Consider the following 13,140-nt stretch of genomic DNA (forward strand, 5'->3'; position numbering starts at 1 on the left):
TTTAAGCAATGTAAAACACCATAGCCTATGACTTTAGTTGAATTTATTAGTACTAATAGGTTGCTTTGAACTCTGTTATCACCTTATCACTGCCGCATAATTGAAGTACAACTGGAAGTGCAGTTAAGTCCTGCATGGACAGCAATATGTTTTTATAGTTAAGGGTCAGTTCAGTGTCATGTATACTGTAACTTTACTCTTTTTATTTGAAACCCCATACAAATATTACAATAGGTAGACTTAACAGTGTTATTTCCTTTATTCAGGATGTTTTAGGATGCTAAAACAATAATGTATTGTATGTGTCTGTTTAGGATGATAAGCATAAAGAACCGAAGAGCCCTTGTGGGTCATTATGGCAGATACAAGTTTTACTGTAATATCTCACGAAGTACATGAAGATTTCCTCATTTTGAATAGTCCCAAGGTTTTTTTGTATTGAGCTACACCTCTCCTCATTAGTTTGTGTTAGACTGGCTAGCCTGCTGCTCCTTGTTAGGCATTTGATCATTAGCTCTTCATATACTTGTCACATATACTTGATAACCTGCCAGAAGTCCTGCCTCAGTCTAACTCAGAAATGAATTAGCCTCGCCACTTTATTGTTGAGCTATTAAAGCTGATGATTGTGATCTTCCTCATTCTCTGGCGTGTGTAGTTGTTAAAGATAAATACCGTAACACCTACATGACCTACATGAAGAATGGGAAACTAAGAGTCACTTAAACCTCACCATTAATGTTCATTTTTGTATTACATCTCACTCAGGCAACCTTCTTTATCGACAAGTGACTTTTTTGCATGTTAAGCTAAGTGGTGACACAGTGCTTGGGTTGTACTGCGAGACTTAAGGATGCGTGTGTGTGATGTGTTATATTGAACGTCACTCCAGTTTGTAACTTCAGTTAACATAAACAGACATATTCATCTGACAAAGCATGAAGCATGTCCTCCATTATACTGAGCAGAAATAGCATAAGCTTATGATGACATGTCTTTTTTCTTGTCCCGTTTTTCAACTTGTGGTCCGTCATTGCCCATGTTATTGCCCATCTCTCTTTCTCTCGCTCTCTCTCTCTCTCTCTCTCTCTCTCTCTCTCTCTCTCTCTCTATCTCTCTCTCTTTCTCTCTCTCTCTGTCTGTCTTTATTCCTTTATATTCCTGTCTATCTAGTGATGATGAATTTTCATGACAAGTGAATAAAAAAAAAGAAACTCTGCTGTGGCCGTGTGTGATGTTAAATACGACCTGACGGGGGTTTGAGGTTCAGAGGCAGAGGCAGAGGCAAGGAGGCCTCTCCCCTCCTCACCTCTCCTCTCCCCTCCCCCCTCCTCTCCTCTCCTCTCCCCTCCCCCCCCTCTCCTCTCCTCTCCTCTCCTCTCCTCTGTTTTGTTGTAGCTGTGTTGTATTCATTTGTGCTCATTTATTTATTTATTCATGAATTTCACCCACGGCTCCCTGCTCAGCCTGGCCCTCCTGCACATTATCTTCCTCTGGCTTCCTCTGCCTCACTCGCTCTCGCTCTCTTTCTTTGGCACTCACTCTGTCTGTAATAAGGGCACTCACACACACATATTGCATGTATAAATACGCACACACACACACATCACACTGTCTATTTTATACACTATCTAACTCTTACTCTATCTACACACATGTAAGGGATAATGTATAGAATGCAGGTCCTTATCGGAAAATAAGTCCCGACAGGGTGAACCGGACACCGACGCGAAGCGGAGGTGTCTTGCTTCGCCCTGAAGGGACTTATTTTCCGATAAGGACCTGCGTTCTATACATTATCCCGCTTATTATACGGGTACTTGCCAAAAACAAAATATATCTTAACACAGTGTGTCTTTTTACAATGTATTTGTTACTATACGTAGTGTTAAAAAGCAGAGAAATAGTTCGCCAAAGACGTTGAACTTCAAAGACGTCGAACATTCTTTAGAACACAGCTGCTCAACCGTCCGCTCAAACTCCATTGATAAGTCACCGGAATACTTGCGGAGTGCTACGAAAGACGTGAATCAGAGGCAAAAAGGCACAGCGGTCATTATATGCAGGTCATTATATGAAAATAAGTACCTGCGAACGTTGGGGATGGCCCATTCAAATCAACAGGGCTTTTTGGAACATTCTGAAGAGCCGTATAATAAGTTGCTTTAACATACATTTAAACATGCTTAAACAGATGCACATATACGCATTGTGCTCTTGCACTGATGCATATTACTCACACACACACACACACACACTTTCTTTTACATTGAATTACTGTTTATTTGTAAACAGTGGTGAAAAAGAAAGCCTTGAATGACTTCCAGACTTTACAGCTCTCAAATGTCAGATCTCCCACCATCTGCACTCACTGATAAGCACTCCCTGAAGCAGATCCACTTCCACTGAGTATTCCACTGCCCAAAACTCTTTAACCTCTCTCTTAAACTGCCAGCACAACGCCCACTTGCGGTTGAAACCCAGCAACATCTGGGGGTTGGCTGGACACAGTAACCACAGGACATTTTCGCCTTGTTTGCAAAGTATCTATTTCATAATATATAATATATCTTTATTACTGTAAGTCATGATGGGTAAAAGTTCTAAGAAGATGTAATATCTAAGAAAACAATTGAATGTTTTACAAAGAAAACAGGACCTTAACTCAAGCATCTGTAGATTTGATGTATGAGGAAACCAGTGAAACCTCTGACCATGAAACTCTCTGAAAATACACTGTTACACACGTTTTTTGAAACTAGGTCTCATTTTCTTATTTTCTCTACAGTCAATTCAAAACTCAATTACCCCTTATCAACATCCAACTCCTGTCTTTATTAGGCTTAAGCCTTTTGCAGTTACAGTGTTACAGTGCACTTTTGTAGAGTTATATGACAAACCATTTACAGTAATATAATCACAAATACAGTACAACAATTTTACAAGTCATCTGTATTCATTTATAGAAAACACTGTTGACTAAAATGTTGCACATAGACAATGCACTTTTGGCATTTTCAGTGCTAGAATGTACAAAGTAAAACAAAGTAGAAGTACATCATTACATCAAACTTCATTTAGTCAACACAAATATAAGACAGTTAACTTTTTCTGTACTCTACAGCAACAGTATTTCAGGTTGTTCAGTAAGGAAACGCATTATGCACAATATTTTGTAGTATGTAAGAGAAAAACTGACCCTTTAAACGAGATCCATAAAAAGAGACTGCGTGACCGTACCCAGCCTCCTATTTGGCTTTTGTCTTAGCAACACATCAACATCACAAATAATATCCCTCCTTGGAACTAGTAAAAATGTCTTGCATTTTGAAGGGCTAAAAGATTTCAATGTCTGATGTCTTAGAAAGTGTGTGTTTGTTTTGCAAAAAGAGAGAATTGAAACTGAGTGAAAGCATATAGCGTATAGCATGGTTTCGCCAATTTGGTATGGGGTTTTGCTCTCTAAGTGACAGATTTCAGAAATTGTGTGACAATTCAAATTAGTGTGTAAGCAGATTAAAAACTGTAAAAGCCCCATTCTATCAATTAAAGAGGCTTTGAAATCTAAATAAATCAGTACAATGAGGTCAAAACAAGCTGAATTCAATGGCCTTGAATCCATTATCTCTCTGCAGTTCTTTAAAACACGTGTTTTGCTGTGATTATTGCTCTGCAGTCCTTTAAAACAGCCGATTGCTGAGATTATTGCTCAGCAGTCCTTTAAAACAGGTGTATTGCTGTGATTATCGCTCTGCAGTCCTTTAAAACAGCCGATTGCTGTGATTATCGCTCTGCAGTCCTTTAAAACAGGTGTATTGCTGTGATTATCGCTCTGCAGTCCTTTAAAACAGGTGTATTGCTGTGTCTTTACAAGTGCAGTCCATATCTTTATGCTTCATTCTCATGCTCTGATCAGTACTACATATTTTCAGCCTTTCCTGAAGTGTTTAATATGGAGATAGATGGAACTCATTTAATAACCCTGGGTTGCTCTTGTGTGTTCAGAATGAGACACACCACCACTGTCCTCCGTCTGAACATTCAGTCTGAACATTTCATTGTGTTCTGCCAGACCTTTTAAATCAAAGATCACACTGCCAGTTGGTTATTTCTCCCGATTCACCGTGATTCTTCAGTCAGTGATATTATACTGTGACCTTACATATAACTCACCTGTATCTATTTTTTTTCTCGTCTGTGATGAAATGAGAACATTAGTCTCAGTTGTCAAGTGAAGTTCATCATAAAGCATCAATGATATAACACAGATAAGGTCTTATGAGTTTTCCTAAACTCACTAAAAGCCATTCACAAACGTTGGTCTTGACTACTTCGGCCCTTTTGAGGTGAGAAGGGTCAAGTCAAGTCTTTTATTGTCAGATACACAGAACAACAGAGTTGGACTGGGCACTGAAATTCTTATGACAGGACACCATACCACACTACCATAACATAACAAGACATAACATATAAACATATAAGTACTCCAACATGATATAACATAACATAACTTAACAATAAGTACTGAACATTAGGTAAACATATAAAAACACAGAGTAGTAGACCTACTAGATAAAAAATAAATATACAATATAGATACTAAACATAAATACACATACTAAACATAAATACACATACTAAACAGATACTAAACAAATAAACATACCTACATGATATTTTTTGCTATACTGAACATATTATACACATAATAACCTGAACATAGAGACAAAGACACTTCAAGTGTGTGGGTGGTGCAATATTGCAAATGTAGTGCAAACAGCAGTGAAAGTGAGCGAGTGTAAAGTGATGAGAGTGCATTATTGTTCATTTAGGAGTCTGATGGCCTTAGGGTAGAAACTGTTCTCCAGTCTGCGGGTGCGAGACCAGATACTTCTGAACCTTCTACCAGAAGGCAGCAGGGTGAACAGTCTGAAGGATGGGTGGTGACAGTCTTTTAGGATCCTGCCAGCTCTTCGGAGGCATCTTGTGAGGTAGATGTCCTGAAGGGAAGGGAGTTTACTGCCGATGATGAACTCAGCGGATCTCAGAGGGGCAGAAGTATGCAGAAAAGGTATGGTGTCATCTTTACCTGCATGACCAGCCGAGCAGTACATCTGGAGGTGGCCTGTTCTTTAACCACAGACTCTTGCATCAATGCCATCAGACGTTTTTTGTGGCGAAGAGGCCCGGCGCAACACATGAGATCCGATCCGAGAGCTGAGAGAAGCACTTCAAGCCATAGATCACAGAAAGATCCAGCAAACTCTAAGGAAGGAGGGAGTTCAGTGGAGCTTCAATCCCCCCACTGCCTCTCACCATGGTGGGTTCTGGGAACGCCTCATCCGAATGGTAAGGCATGTCTTATGTTCAGTACTGAAGCAGCAAACTTTAGATGATGAAGGCCTAAATTCTGTGAAGTTGAGGCAATTCTCAACAGCCGGCCTATAACAAGAGTATCTGATGACCCTCAAGATTTAGAAGCCCTAACTCCCAATCACATACTTCTGTACAGAACTAACCCACTTCTGCCCCCTGGAGTCTTTTCAAGTTCTGACCTTTACCACAGAAGACGCTGGAGACAGGTCCATTATATTGTTGAGCTCTTCTTGAAGAGATGGCTGCTAGAATACCTCCCTCTCCTCCAGGAAAGACAAAAGTGGTCAAGAACCAGAAGAAACTTTGTCCCAGGCGACATTGTACTAATAGCAGATAACAAAGCTCCTCGCAGCTCTTGGTTACTGGTAAGAGTCTTAGAGGCCAAGCCTGATGCCAGAGGCCATGTCCGTGTGGTGAAGCTGCAAACAACGACAAGTGTACTGGAGAGGCCAGTGTACAAAATCTGCTTACTGCTCGAGAGTGATGACAATTCCTGTAAGGTAAATTCCTGAACACCGAAAGAGTTCAAGATAAGTGCATTTATTCACTTTGAGGTTATATTTTGAGATCATTTTAAGATTGCCTAATGATTAAAAATACCTAACATCTCGGTTATAAATATAACCTCGGTTCCCTGTGCAAAGGGACCAGATGTGACAGATGGGAAATTACGCTTTCATTGACCAATCGAAGTACTTTCTATTCACGCCGGAAGGCCGAATTGTGCCAAATCACCGCACTGAGCCCGCCCCCTCAGGTCCCCATATATTGGGGGTGATTACGTCGTCCATCCTCTGAAGACTCTGAGCCTTTGAGCCTACCAGAAGAAAAAACAGGCACTGTGCACGCAGCCTTTGTCACATCTGGTCCTTTTGCTCAGGGAACCGCGGTTATATTTATAACCAAGATGTTCCCTATCGCAGTTGGGACTGCGATGTGACAGATGGGACCGAGTCCAATCCCGCGAGCAACAGTGTCGGCCAACATACATATGCAAACGCCAACCCATTCGCCTTGCCCTCAGAGAGGTTCATGTGGCGGTGCGCCTTATATGGGGAATGAATTCAATATAAGTGAAACGGGATCACCGATCCCTTGTTTATGAAAATGACACCCATCTGCGCCATCCGCCTTTAATTCATAAAGGGAGATGGTCACACAATTGATAAGCATATTCGCAGGCCGCACAGGATCACAGATCACTCGCCTGTAAATACGCTCTGCAGGAAACCAGGCTCCGCCACATCCAACATGTAGTAATTAATAAAGGTGTGGCGAGAACTCCAGCTTGCAGCTTTGCAAATGTCATCTAATGAAACGCCCTTAAACAGGGCCCAGGATGACGAAACCCCACGAGTAGAATGCGCAAGAAGCTTCTCCGGGGGTTCCAATGACAAACTCGTATAGGACAAAGTGATAGCCTCCACCAGCCAACGAGAGAGGCTCGACTTTGCCAGAGGTTTGCCTTTGGTGCTTGCACCAAAGCATACGAATAACTGATCCGATTGCCTGAATGAACCAGTGCGCTCTACATAAGTGCGTAGAGCGCGCACTGGACAGAGCTTGTGCAAACGCTCTTCCTCCACAGATGCGAAAGGAGGGGGCGAGAATACGGCCAACTCAATGACCTGGTTACGGAACAGAGTTGTCACCACCTTGGGAGTATATGCTGCGTTAGGCCGCAATACTACCCTATCCCCGGCAATCGAAAACTGAATGCACGACGGGCTGACATGTCACAGACACGCTTCGCTGACACCAGTGCCAGGAGCAGCGCGGTTTTTAAAGAAGCAATTTTTAAGTCCACCGTTTCTAAGGGCTAAGGGCTCGAACGGGGGACCCGTGAGCGTCCGTAACACCACTAGCAAATCCCAAGAGGGCAATAGGTGCCTGACATGCACTCTAAGACGCCTTATCCCAGCCATAAAGCGCGAAGCCAATGGATGATTACCGGGAGATTTGCCGTTAATGCCAAGATGGCAGGCGGAAATGGCTGCTAAATACACTTTGATAGTAGAAGCCGCCTTTCCTTCATCAAATAATTGCTGTTAGAATTCTAGGATGATGCCCAGAGCGCAATCAATAGGGTCGTGCTGACGTGCAGCGCACCATCGCTCGAACATGCGCCACTTGAGCGTATACAGAGATCGGGTAGACGTTGCCCGAGTGCTCTGTATAGTATTCACCGCTGAATCCGACAGGCCTGATGCTAAGAGCCTGTTCCTCTCAGGAGCCAGTCCCTGAGCTGTCACAGCTCCGGCCTGGGGTGCCAGACCGTCCCGTGAGCTTGCGAGAGGAGATCTCTGCGCAGAGGGAGCTCCCACGGAGGTTGCACTGACAATCTGATTAAGTCCGCCAACCATGGCTGATTGGGCAAATGGGGCGCTACTAATATCAGCTCTATGCCCTCCTCCTCCACTCTGCAGACTACCTGATGTAGCAGAGGGATCGGAGGGAATGCGTAAAGACGCATGTTGGGCCATTGCTGGCTCAGCGCATCTACGCCTAATGGAGTGTTGTTGCCTCCTAGCGAAAACCACAGAGGGCAGCAGGCGTTTTCCCTGTTTGCGAACAGGTGTACCTGCGCCCTGTAAAAACGTAGCCAAATCTGGTTGACCACCTGTGAAGGCACCAGTCTGCTGCTTGAGGGTTGCCCCTCGACAACAGGTCCGCTCCGTAATTGAGATGGCCTGGTATATGCACTGCTCTGAGAGAGCGAATGCGCTTCGCCGCCCACAGGAGTAGTCGGTTTGCCCAATGGTAAAGCGCAGGGGAGCGTACCCCCCCTTGGCGATTTATGTATGCCATGGCGGACGTGTTGTCCGTCCTGACGAGTACATGACGCCCGCTTAGTATGTATATGAAATGCCGAAGCGCTAGAACAATCGTTCGCAATTCCAACACATTTATATGTGACGCGGCTTGCGTTGATCTAAACCTTGATCTGACCCCACTCCTAGAGAGGAGGGTGAGATCTGGGGTTTCCCCCTCATAGTTTGAATAAAAAATTGGTTTTGCAAATGCAACGGGTGCATCGCGGGAGGGGAAAAACAAGCTTGTCTTGTGTCTGCGCCTAACGGGACAGTGTCGAGAACATGGGAATGTAATGCTTGTGGGAACGTTTTCGCTGTGTTGGACATGAGACTCACATGAGCGCATCTGGCGACCTTCCCAGGTGGTGGCGGGCACACCACCTCCCCCCCTTTCTTTTCAGGGGGTGGCGAACATCAGGGCGCCGGCTGCCTGCTTCGCCCTCTTGTACCACGGCGTGTGGGTTTGTGTGTGGCCCCGGTGCTTGTCTGTGCAGCTGGCTGCTGCTGCTGCTGCTTAGCGGGCTGGGCCGGCGGCCGGAATGGGTTCTTATTCCAGCCGCGGCGCGCAGGCGCCTTAGCTGGCGGAGCTGGGGAGCGGAACCCACTCCGTTTCACTCCCTGGGCCGGTGTGGTTTGCCCTGACGAGGACTGTGGTTCTGAGCTGCTTGACCGAGGCATCCATGCCTGAAAAGCCCCACGGCTTTTCTGCTCTACCTCAAACTTCTCATTCATCGCACTTCACCAAACACACCCTTAACGCTGACTGGAGCGTCAAGGAGTAGTGCTTCCTCCCTGTCAGAAAGCTTGTCCAAGGAGAGCCACAGGTACCTCTGCGTCGCCACAGAAGCCCCCTTGACTCGCCCCAGCCCCTGAGACGATCACCTGGTGAGTCGGAGAGACAAATCAGTCGCCCTCCGCAGCTCCTCCACGGTTTCGTCTACCCCAAGACGAGCCGCGAGCTCCGCTTGGTAGCGCTGAAGCAGCACCGACGTGTTACTAGAACCGCCATATGTCTCGCGCTCTTCGTGGGTAGCCCGGGTTTCTGGCCGAGGCACATCGTCGGGGAAGCAGGCGAGAGATAACCTGCCACGGTGTCCTCCACTGGTGGGAAGGAGAGGTAGCCCCTCTCCTTCGCACAGTCCAGTCGGAGGTATTCCGCAAACCCAGGAACCGGAGCGCGCCCTGAGTAGGGCGCAGCCCATGAGGTTTCCAGCTCCTCGTGAACCTCCTCGAAGAAGGGGATTTCCGAGGAAGCTGGCGGCTGTGGGCCACCATAGTACTCCCCGTCCAGCAATGCAGAACGCACGCTGGGTGGGGGAGGGAGGGGGAGACCAAGCCGGCTCGCCGCCCTCCTCGCTACCTCGTGTAGCTGGTGGCCCAGGTTCCGGGAGAGCGCTGCAGGCTGCGTAGCCCGCAGCGCGTCCCCCAAAACCATGTCTGTGTCCTCGTCCGAGTCGTGCTCGAACGAGTCATGCAGCAGACTCTCCTCCGGCGTCAACGTCCAACTCGTCGAGCTGACGTCGAGCTCGGACAGCGGCTCAGCGGCCACCGCAGTCACCGCGACTGGGGCCACCGAGCGCGCTGAAGGAAACCGCCTGGCCCGCTGCTGCTCCCAGGGCGAGGGGAGCCTCGTCCGACCCGGGACACCACCCCGGACAGCACGGGCTGTGCCCCCGGACGAAGGTCCTCTCTCTCCCATAGAGAGAGCGCCTCGTGACTCGTGCAGTCGTCATTGCGGCACAGAGCGCACATGCGGGAGGGATATCCCCGGACAACGCCGGCTCAGCGTGTGCTCTGCCCAGGCAGAGCGCACAGCAGCGATGTTGGTCTCCCTTCTTGCGGGGATGACCACAGTCTGGGTAGAGATTGGTCATCCTTAATCGTGTTGAAGGATGTTCTGACGGTCCGTAGCCACAAAGGTGAAGAAATCAAAAGAGGATGGGCGACGTAATCACCCCCAATATATGGGGACCTGAGGGGGCGGGCTCAGTGTGGTGATTTGTCGCAATTCGGCCTTCAGGCGTGAATAGAAAGTACTTTGATTGGTCAATGAAAGCGTAATTTCCCATCTGTCACATCGCAGTCCCAACTGCGATAGGGAACCTGCAAATAGAAATGGCTACTTTGTAATTTTAATAATTGTCTTTGCCTCTACAAACACAATTAGGGGCAGGTATGTAGGAGCCAAATTAACCTTTATTTTTTTTCTTATGCTATCTTTCTTTATTAGTACGTGCGTGTGGGTGTGTATGTAAGAATGGATGAGTGACACTATGGCCATAGGTGTATTTGCCCCCACCTAGAGGACACCTGAACAAACCTGAGAGGCTGAAGGTGGAGCCCAAGGGGGAAAGGCCTTAAAAGCCAGGAGCCACAGCATCTGGGCGTGGCTGAGGAAGGCAACAGTTTTTTGACCGTGTGCCAGGACTTTAACAAATGAGAACTGTGCTTTACAAAAGACTCTTTAGTTTAATATCTTTATTTTATTTGCTACAACTTGTAATCCACCTTTCTGCAATAAACGGTCAACACGCGTCAGGACTAATTCAACTCAGCCACCAGTAGTGGTAAAATAGGAATTGCTGCTACAGCATGAATTTAAAGTGCTACTAACATGTCTCTCCTTATTGTGTATGTCTGTGTATCTCTCTACACATGTGGTCAACTCAGTTGATTGGAAATTATTTGGAAAGGCTGTCTATCTAAGGTCTCACTGCTGATACCCAAGAACCTGATGATCACGCTGGCTGAGCTCCAGAGCTCCTGTGTGTAGAAGGGTAGACACTTCCAGATGGCCAACCATCACTGCAACACTCCAATGATCTGGGCTTTATGGAAAACAGGCCAGACAGAAGGCTCTCATTAATGAACGACACAGGAAAGCCTGCTTGGAGTTTGTGAAAAAGCACCTGAAGGACTCGGACTCTCTGATCTGATGAAACCAAGATTGAACTGTTTGGCCTCAATTCTAAGTATAATGTCTGGAGGAAATCAGACACTGCTCTTCACCTTTCAATCCCATCCCATCGCTGAATCATGGTCGTGGCAGCATTAGGCTGAGGGGGTGTTTTTCAGCGGGAGGGACTGGGCAACTGGGTCGATGGAAAGCTGAATGGACCAAATATAGATATCTTTAATAAAAACTTTAATGAGGTCCAGAGCTCAGACTGGGCTGAAGGTTTACCTTCCAACAGGACAGTGACCCTAAACACACATGCTTGAGTCCGTTCCTTGTTGGATATTGTTGTTAACCACAGAGCTATTTTTGTCCTTTCATTTAAGGTTTGTTCTTTCTGTGTCCTTATCCTGCTTGCCCCTGTCCATTTAATGGCATTTGTGTAGATTTCCCACAGGCCTTTTATTCTGTTTTTTAATGTGATTCACTTCTCTGTCCCTTATGGTCCTGAAATAACACAGTTATTATGTAAGAATTCATATCAAACTGACAGAAAAAGATTGTCTGCTTGTTTGGAAGAGATGGAAGTAGATCTGAGGTCGCTGTGGCTCTGTGCGTGACCCACAGGATGCTTTTGTCCCAAGTGACCTAGACTGCTCTGTACTTTCAGAAAACAACTTATCATCTACTCTGGATGTCTAAGGGAAGTGAGAGCCAGGGGAGATAGAAGCAGAGCGGGAGAGAGGATGGGATTTTTTTCCCCAGTAAACTGGTTCATGTTAGATGTCTATCAGTAAAGACATCTATGTTGTAAAAGGAGTGTGCATTGGAATCGACTGGAGGACAAAGTAAAGGTGTTAAGACGAGTCACCCAGGCCCAGTTTAAAAAGAACATACTTCCAAAGGCGAGTCAACCAGGCCCAGTTTAAAAAGAACGTCTTTTGTGACCTTAGCTAAGAAAGAGGCAGGGACTGCGAAGAGAAGTCTGTTGAAGGTACACAAAACCTTCATGAAACAAAAGCATGCTCTTAAAAAACTCTACATGTTTATTGTAATTATTTCAGAAAAATCAAAACACTGTAGGAACAAAACATTGGCTTACATTCAGCATTGAGACATCCACCAATTGTGTTCAACCAAACACTTGTTTCTGAATCTCTGTCCCTTTCCTTTCCCATCTTATAAGGAGACTTCTACTGCATTTCATAACACTTCGTCAGTTCAAGTATTTACTGTCATCACAGATGATTGCTGTGCGAGTGTGCTTCCAAGGGCAATAAGTGTCTAAGATGATAATATGGTGCAGTAGTCTTGCCAGGAGCTGAGAACTGTGCTAAGGAACTGAAGGAGGGCAGAAGTGAAAGACCTGTCTAGTCGTCTAGTGATCAAGGAGAGGAATCATTCAGATGGTTAGGGCTTAACTGTCCTTATGTGTCCTTTTTTCTCATCTTGATGGTTATTTAAACTAACTAGACTAGGTCTCTTTAGGAACAACAAGCAGAATCAAGGTTTTTTTCACATCTGAGATTAGATTGATTTATCCTTGATTCTCCTCCAAGAGTAACATTTCACTCCTTGGATGCAGTATGACTGCACCAAAGATTATTTAAGGGGGGCACTGTGGCGCAAGCAGTAGCCCTGACCATATACGGGCTTGAATGCCCACGGGGACACAGGTTCGAATCCGACCTGCTGTGCTGTCATTTCCCGATCCTACTTCCCACCTCTTCTCTCCATCTCATTTTCTGTCCTGTTTTTTTAAGTGTGTCACCTATTAAAGTTAAGTCTTTGCTTTGCCTCTTGTGATTTTTTTTCTGGACAAACGTTGATCATTAAAATTATCCTTCTCAGGGCAAGGTTTTATGCATTTTATTCTGAAATAAATAATCTTCATCGTATTGTTTTCTTTAAAATCAATGTAGATGCATAGTGTCAATATGTGTGTGTGTTTGTATGTCTGTGTGTGTGTGAGTGTGTGTGTGTGTGTGTGTGTGTGTGTGTGTGTGTGTGTGTGTGTGTGTGTGTGTGTGTGTGTGTGTGTGTGTGTGTGTGTGT

This window comes from Sprattus sprattus (assembly GCF_963457725.1).
Source record: "Sprattus sprattus genome assembly, chromosome: 1".
In the NCBI taxonomy this organism is placed as follows: domain Eukaryota; kingdom Metazoa; phylum Chordata; class Actinopteri; order Clupeiformes; family Clupeidae; genus Sprattus; species Sprattus sprattus.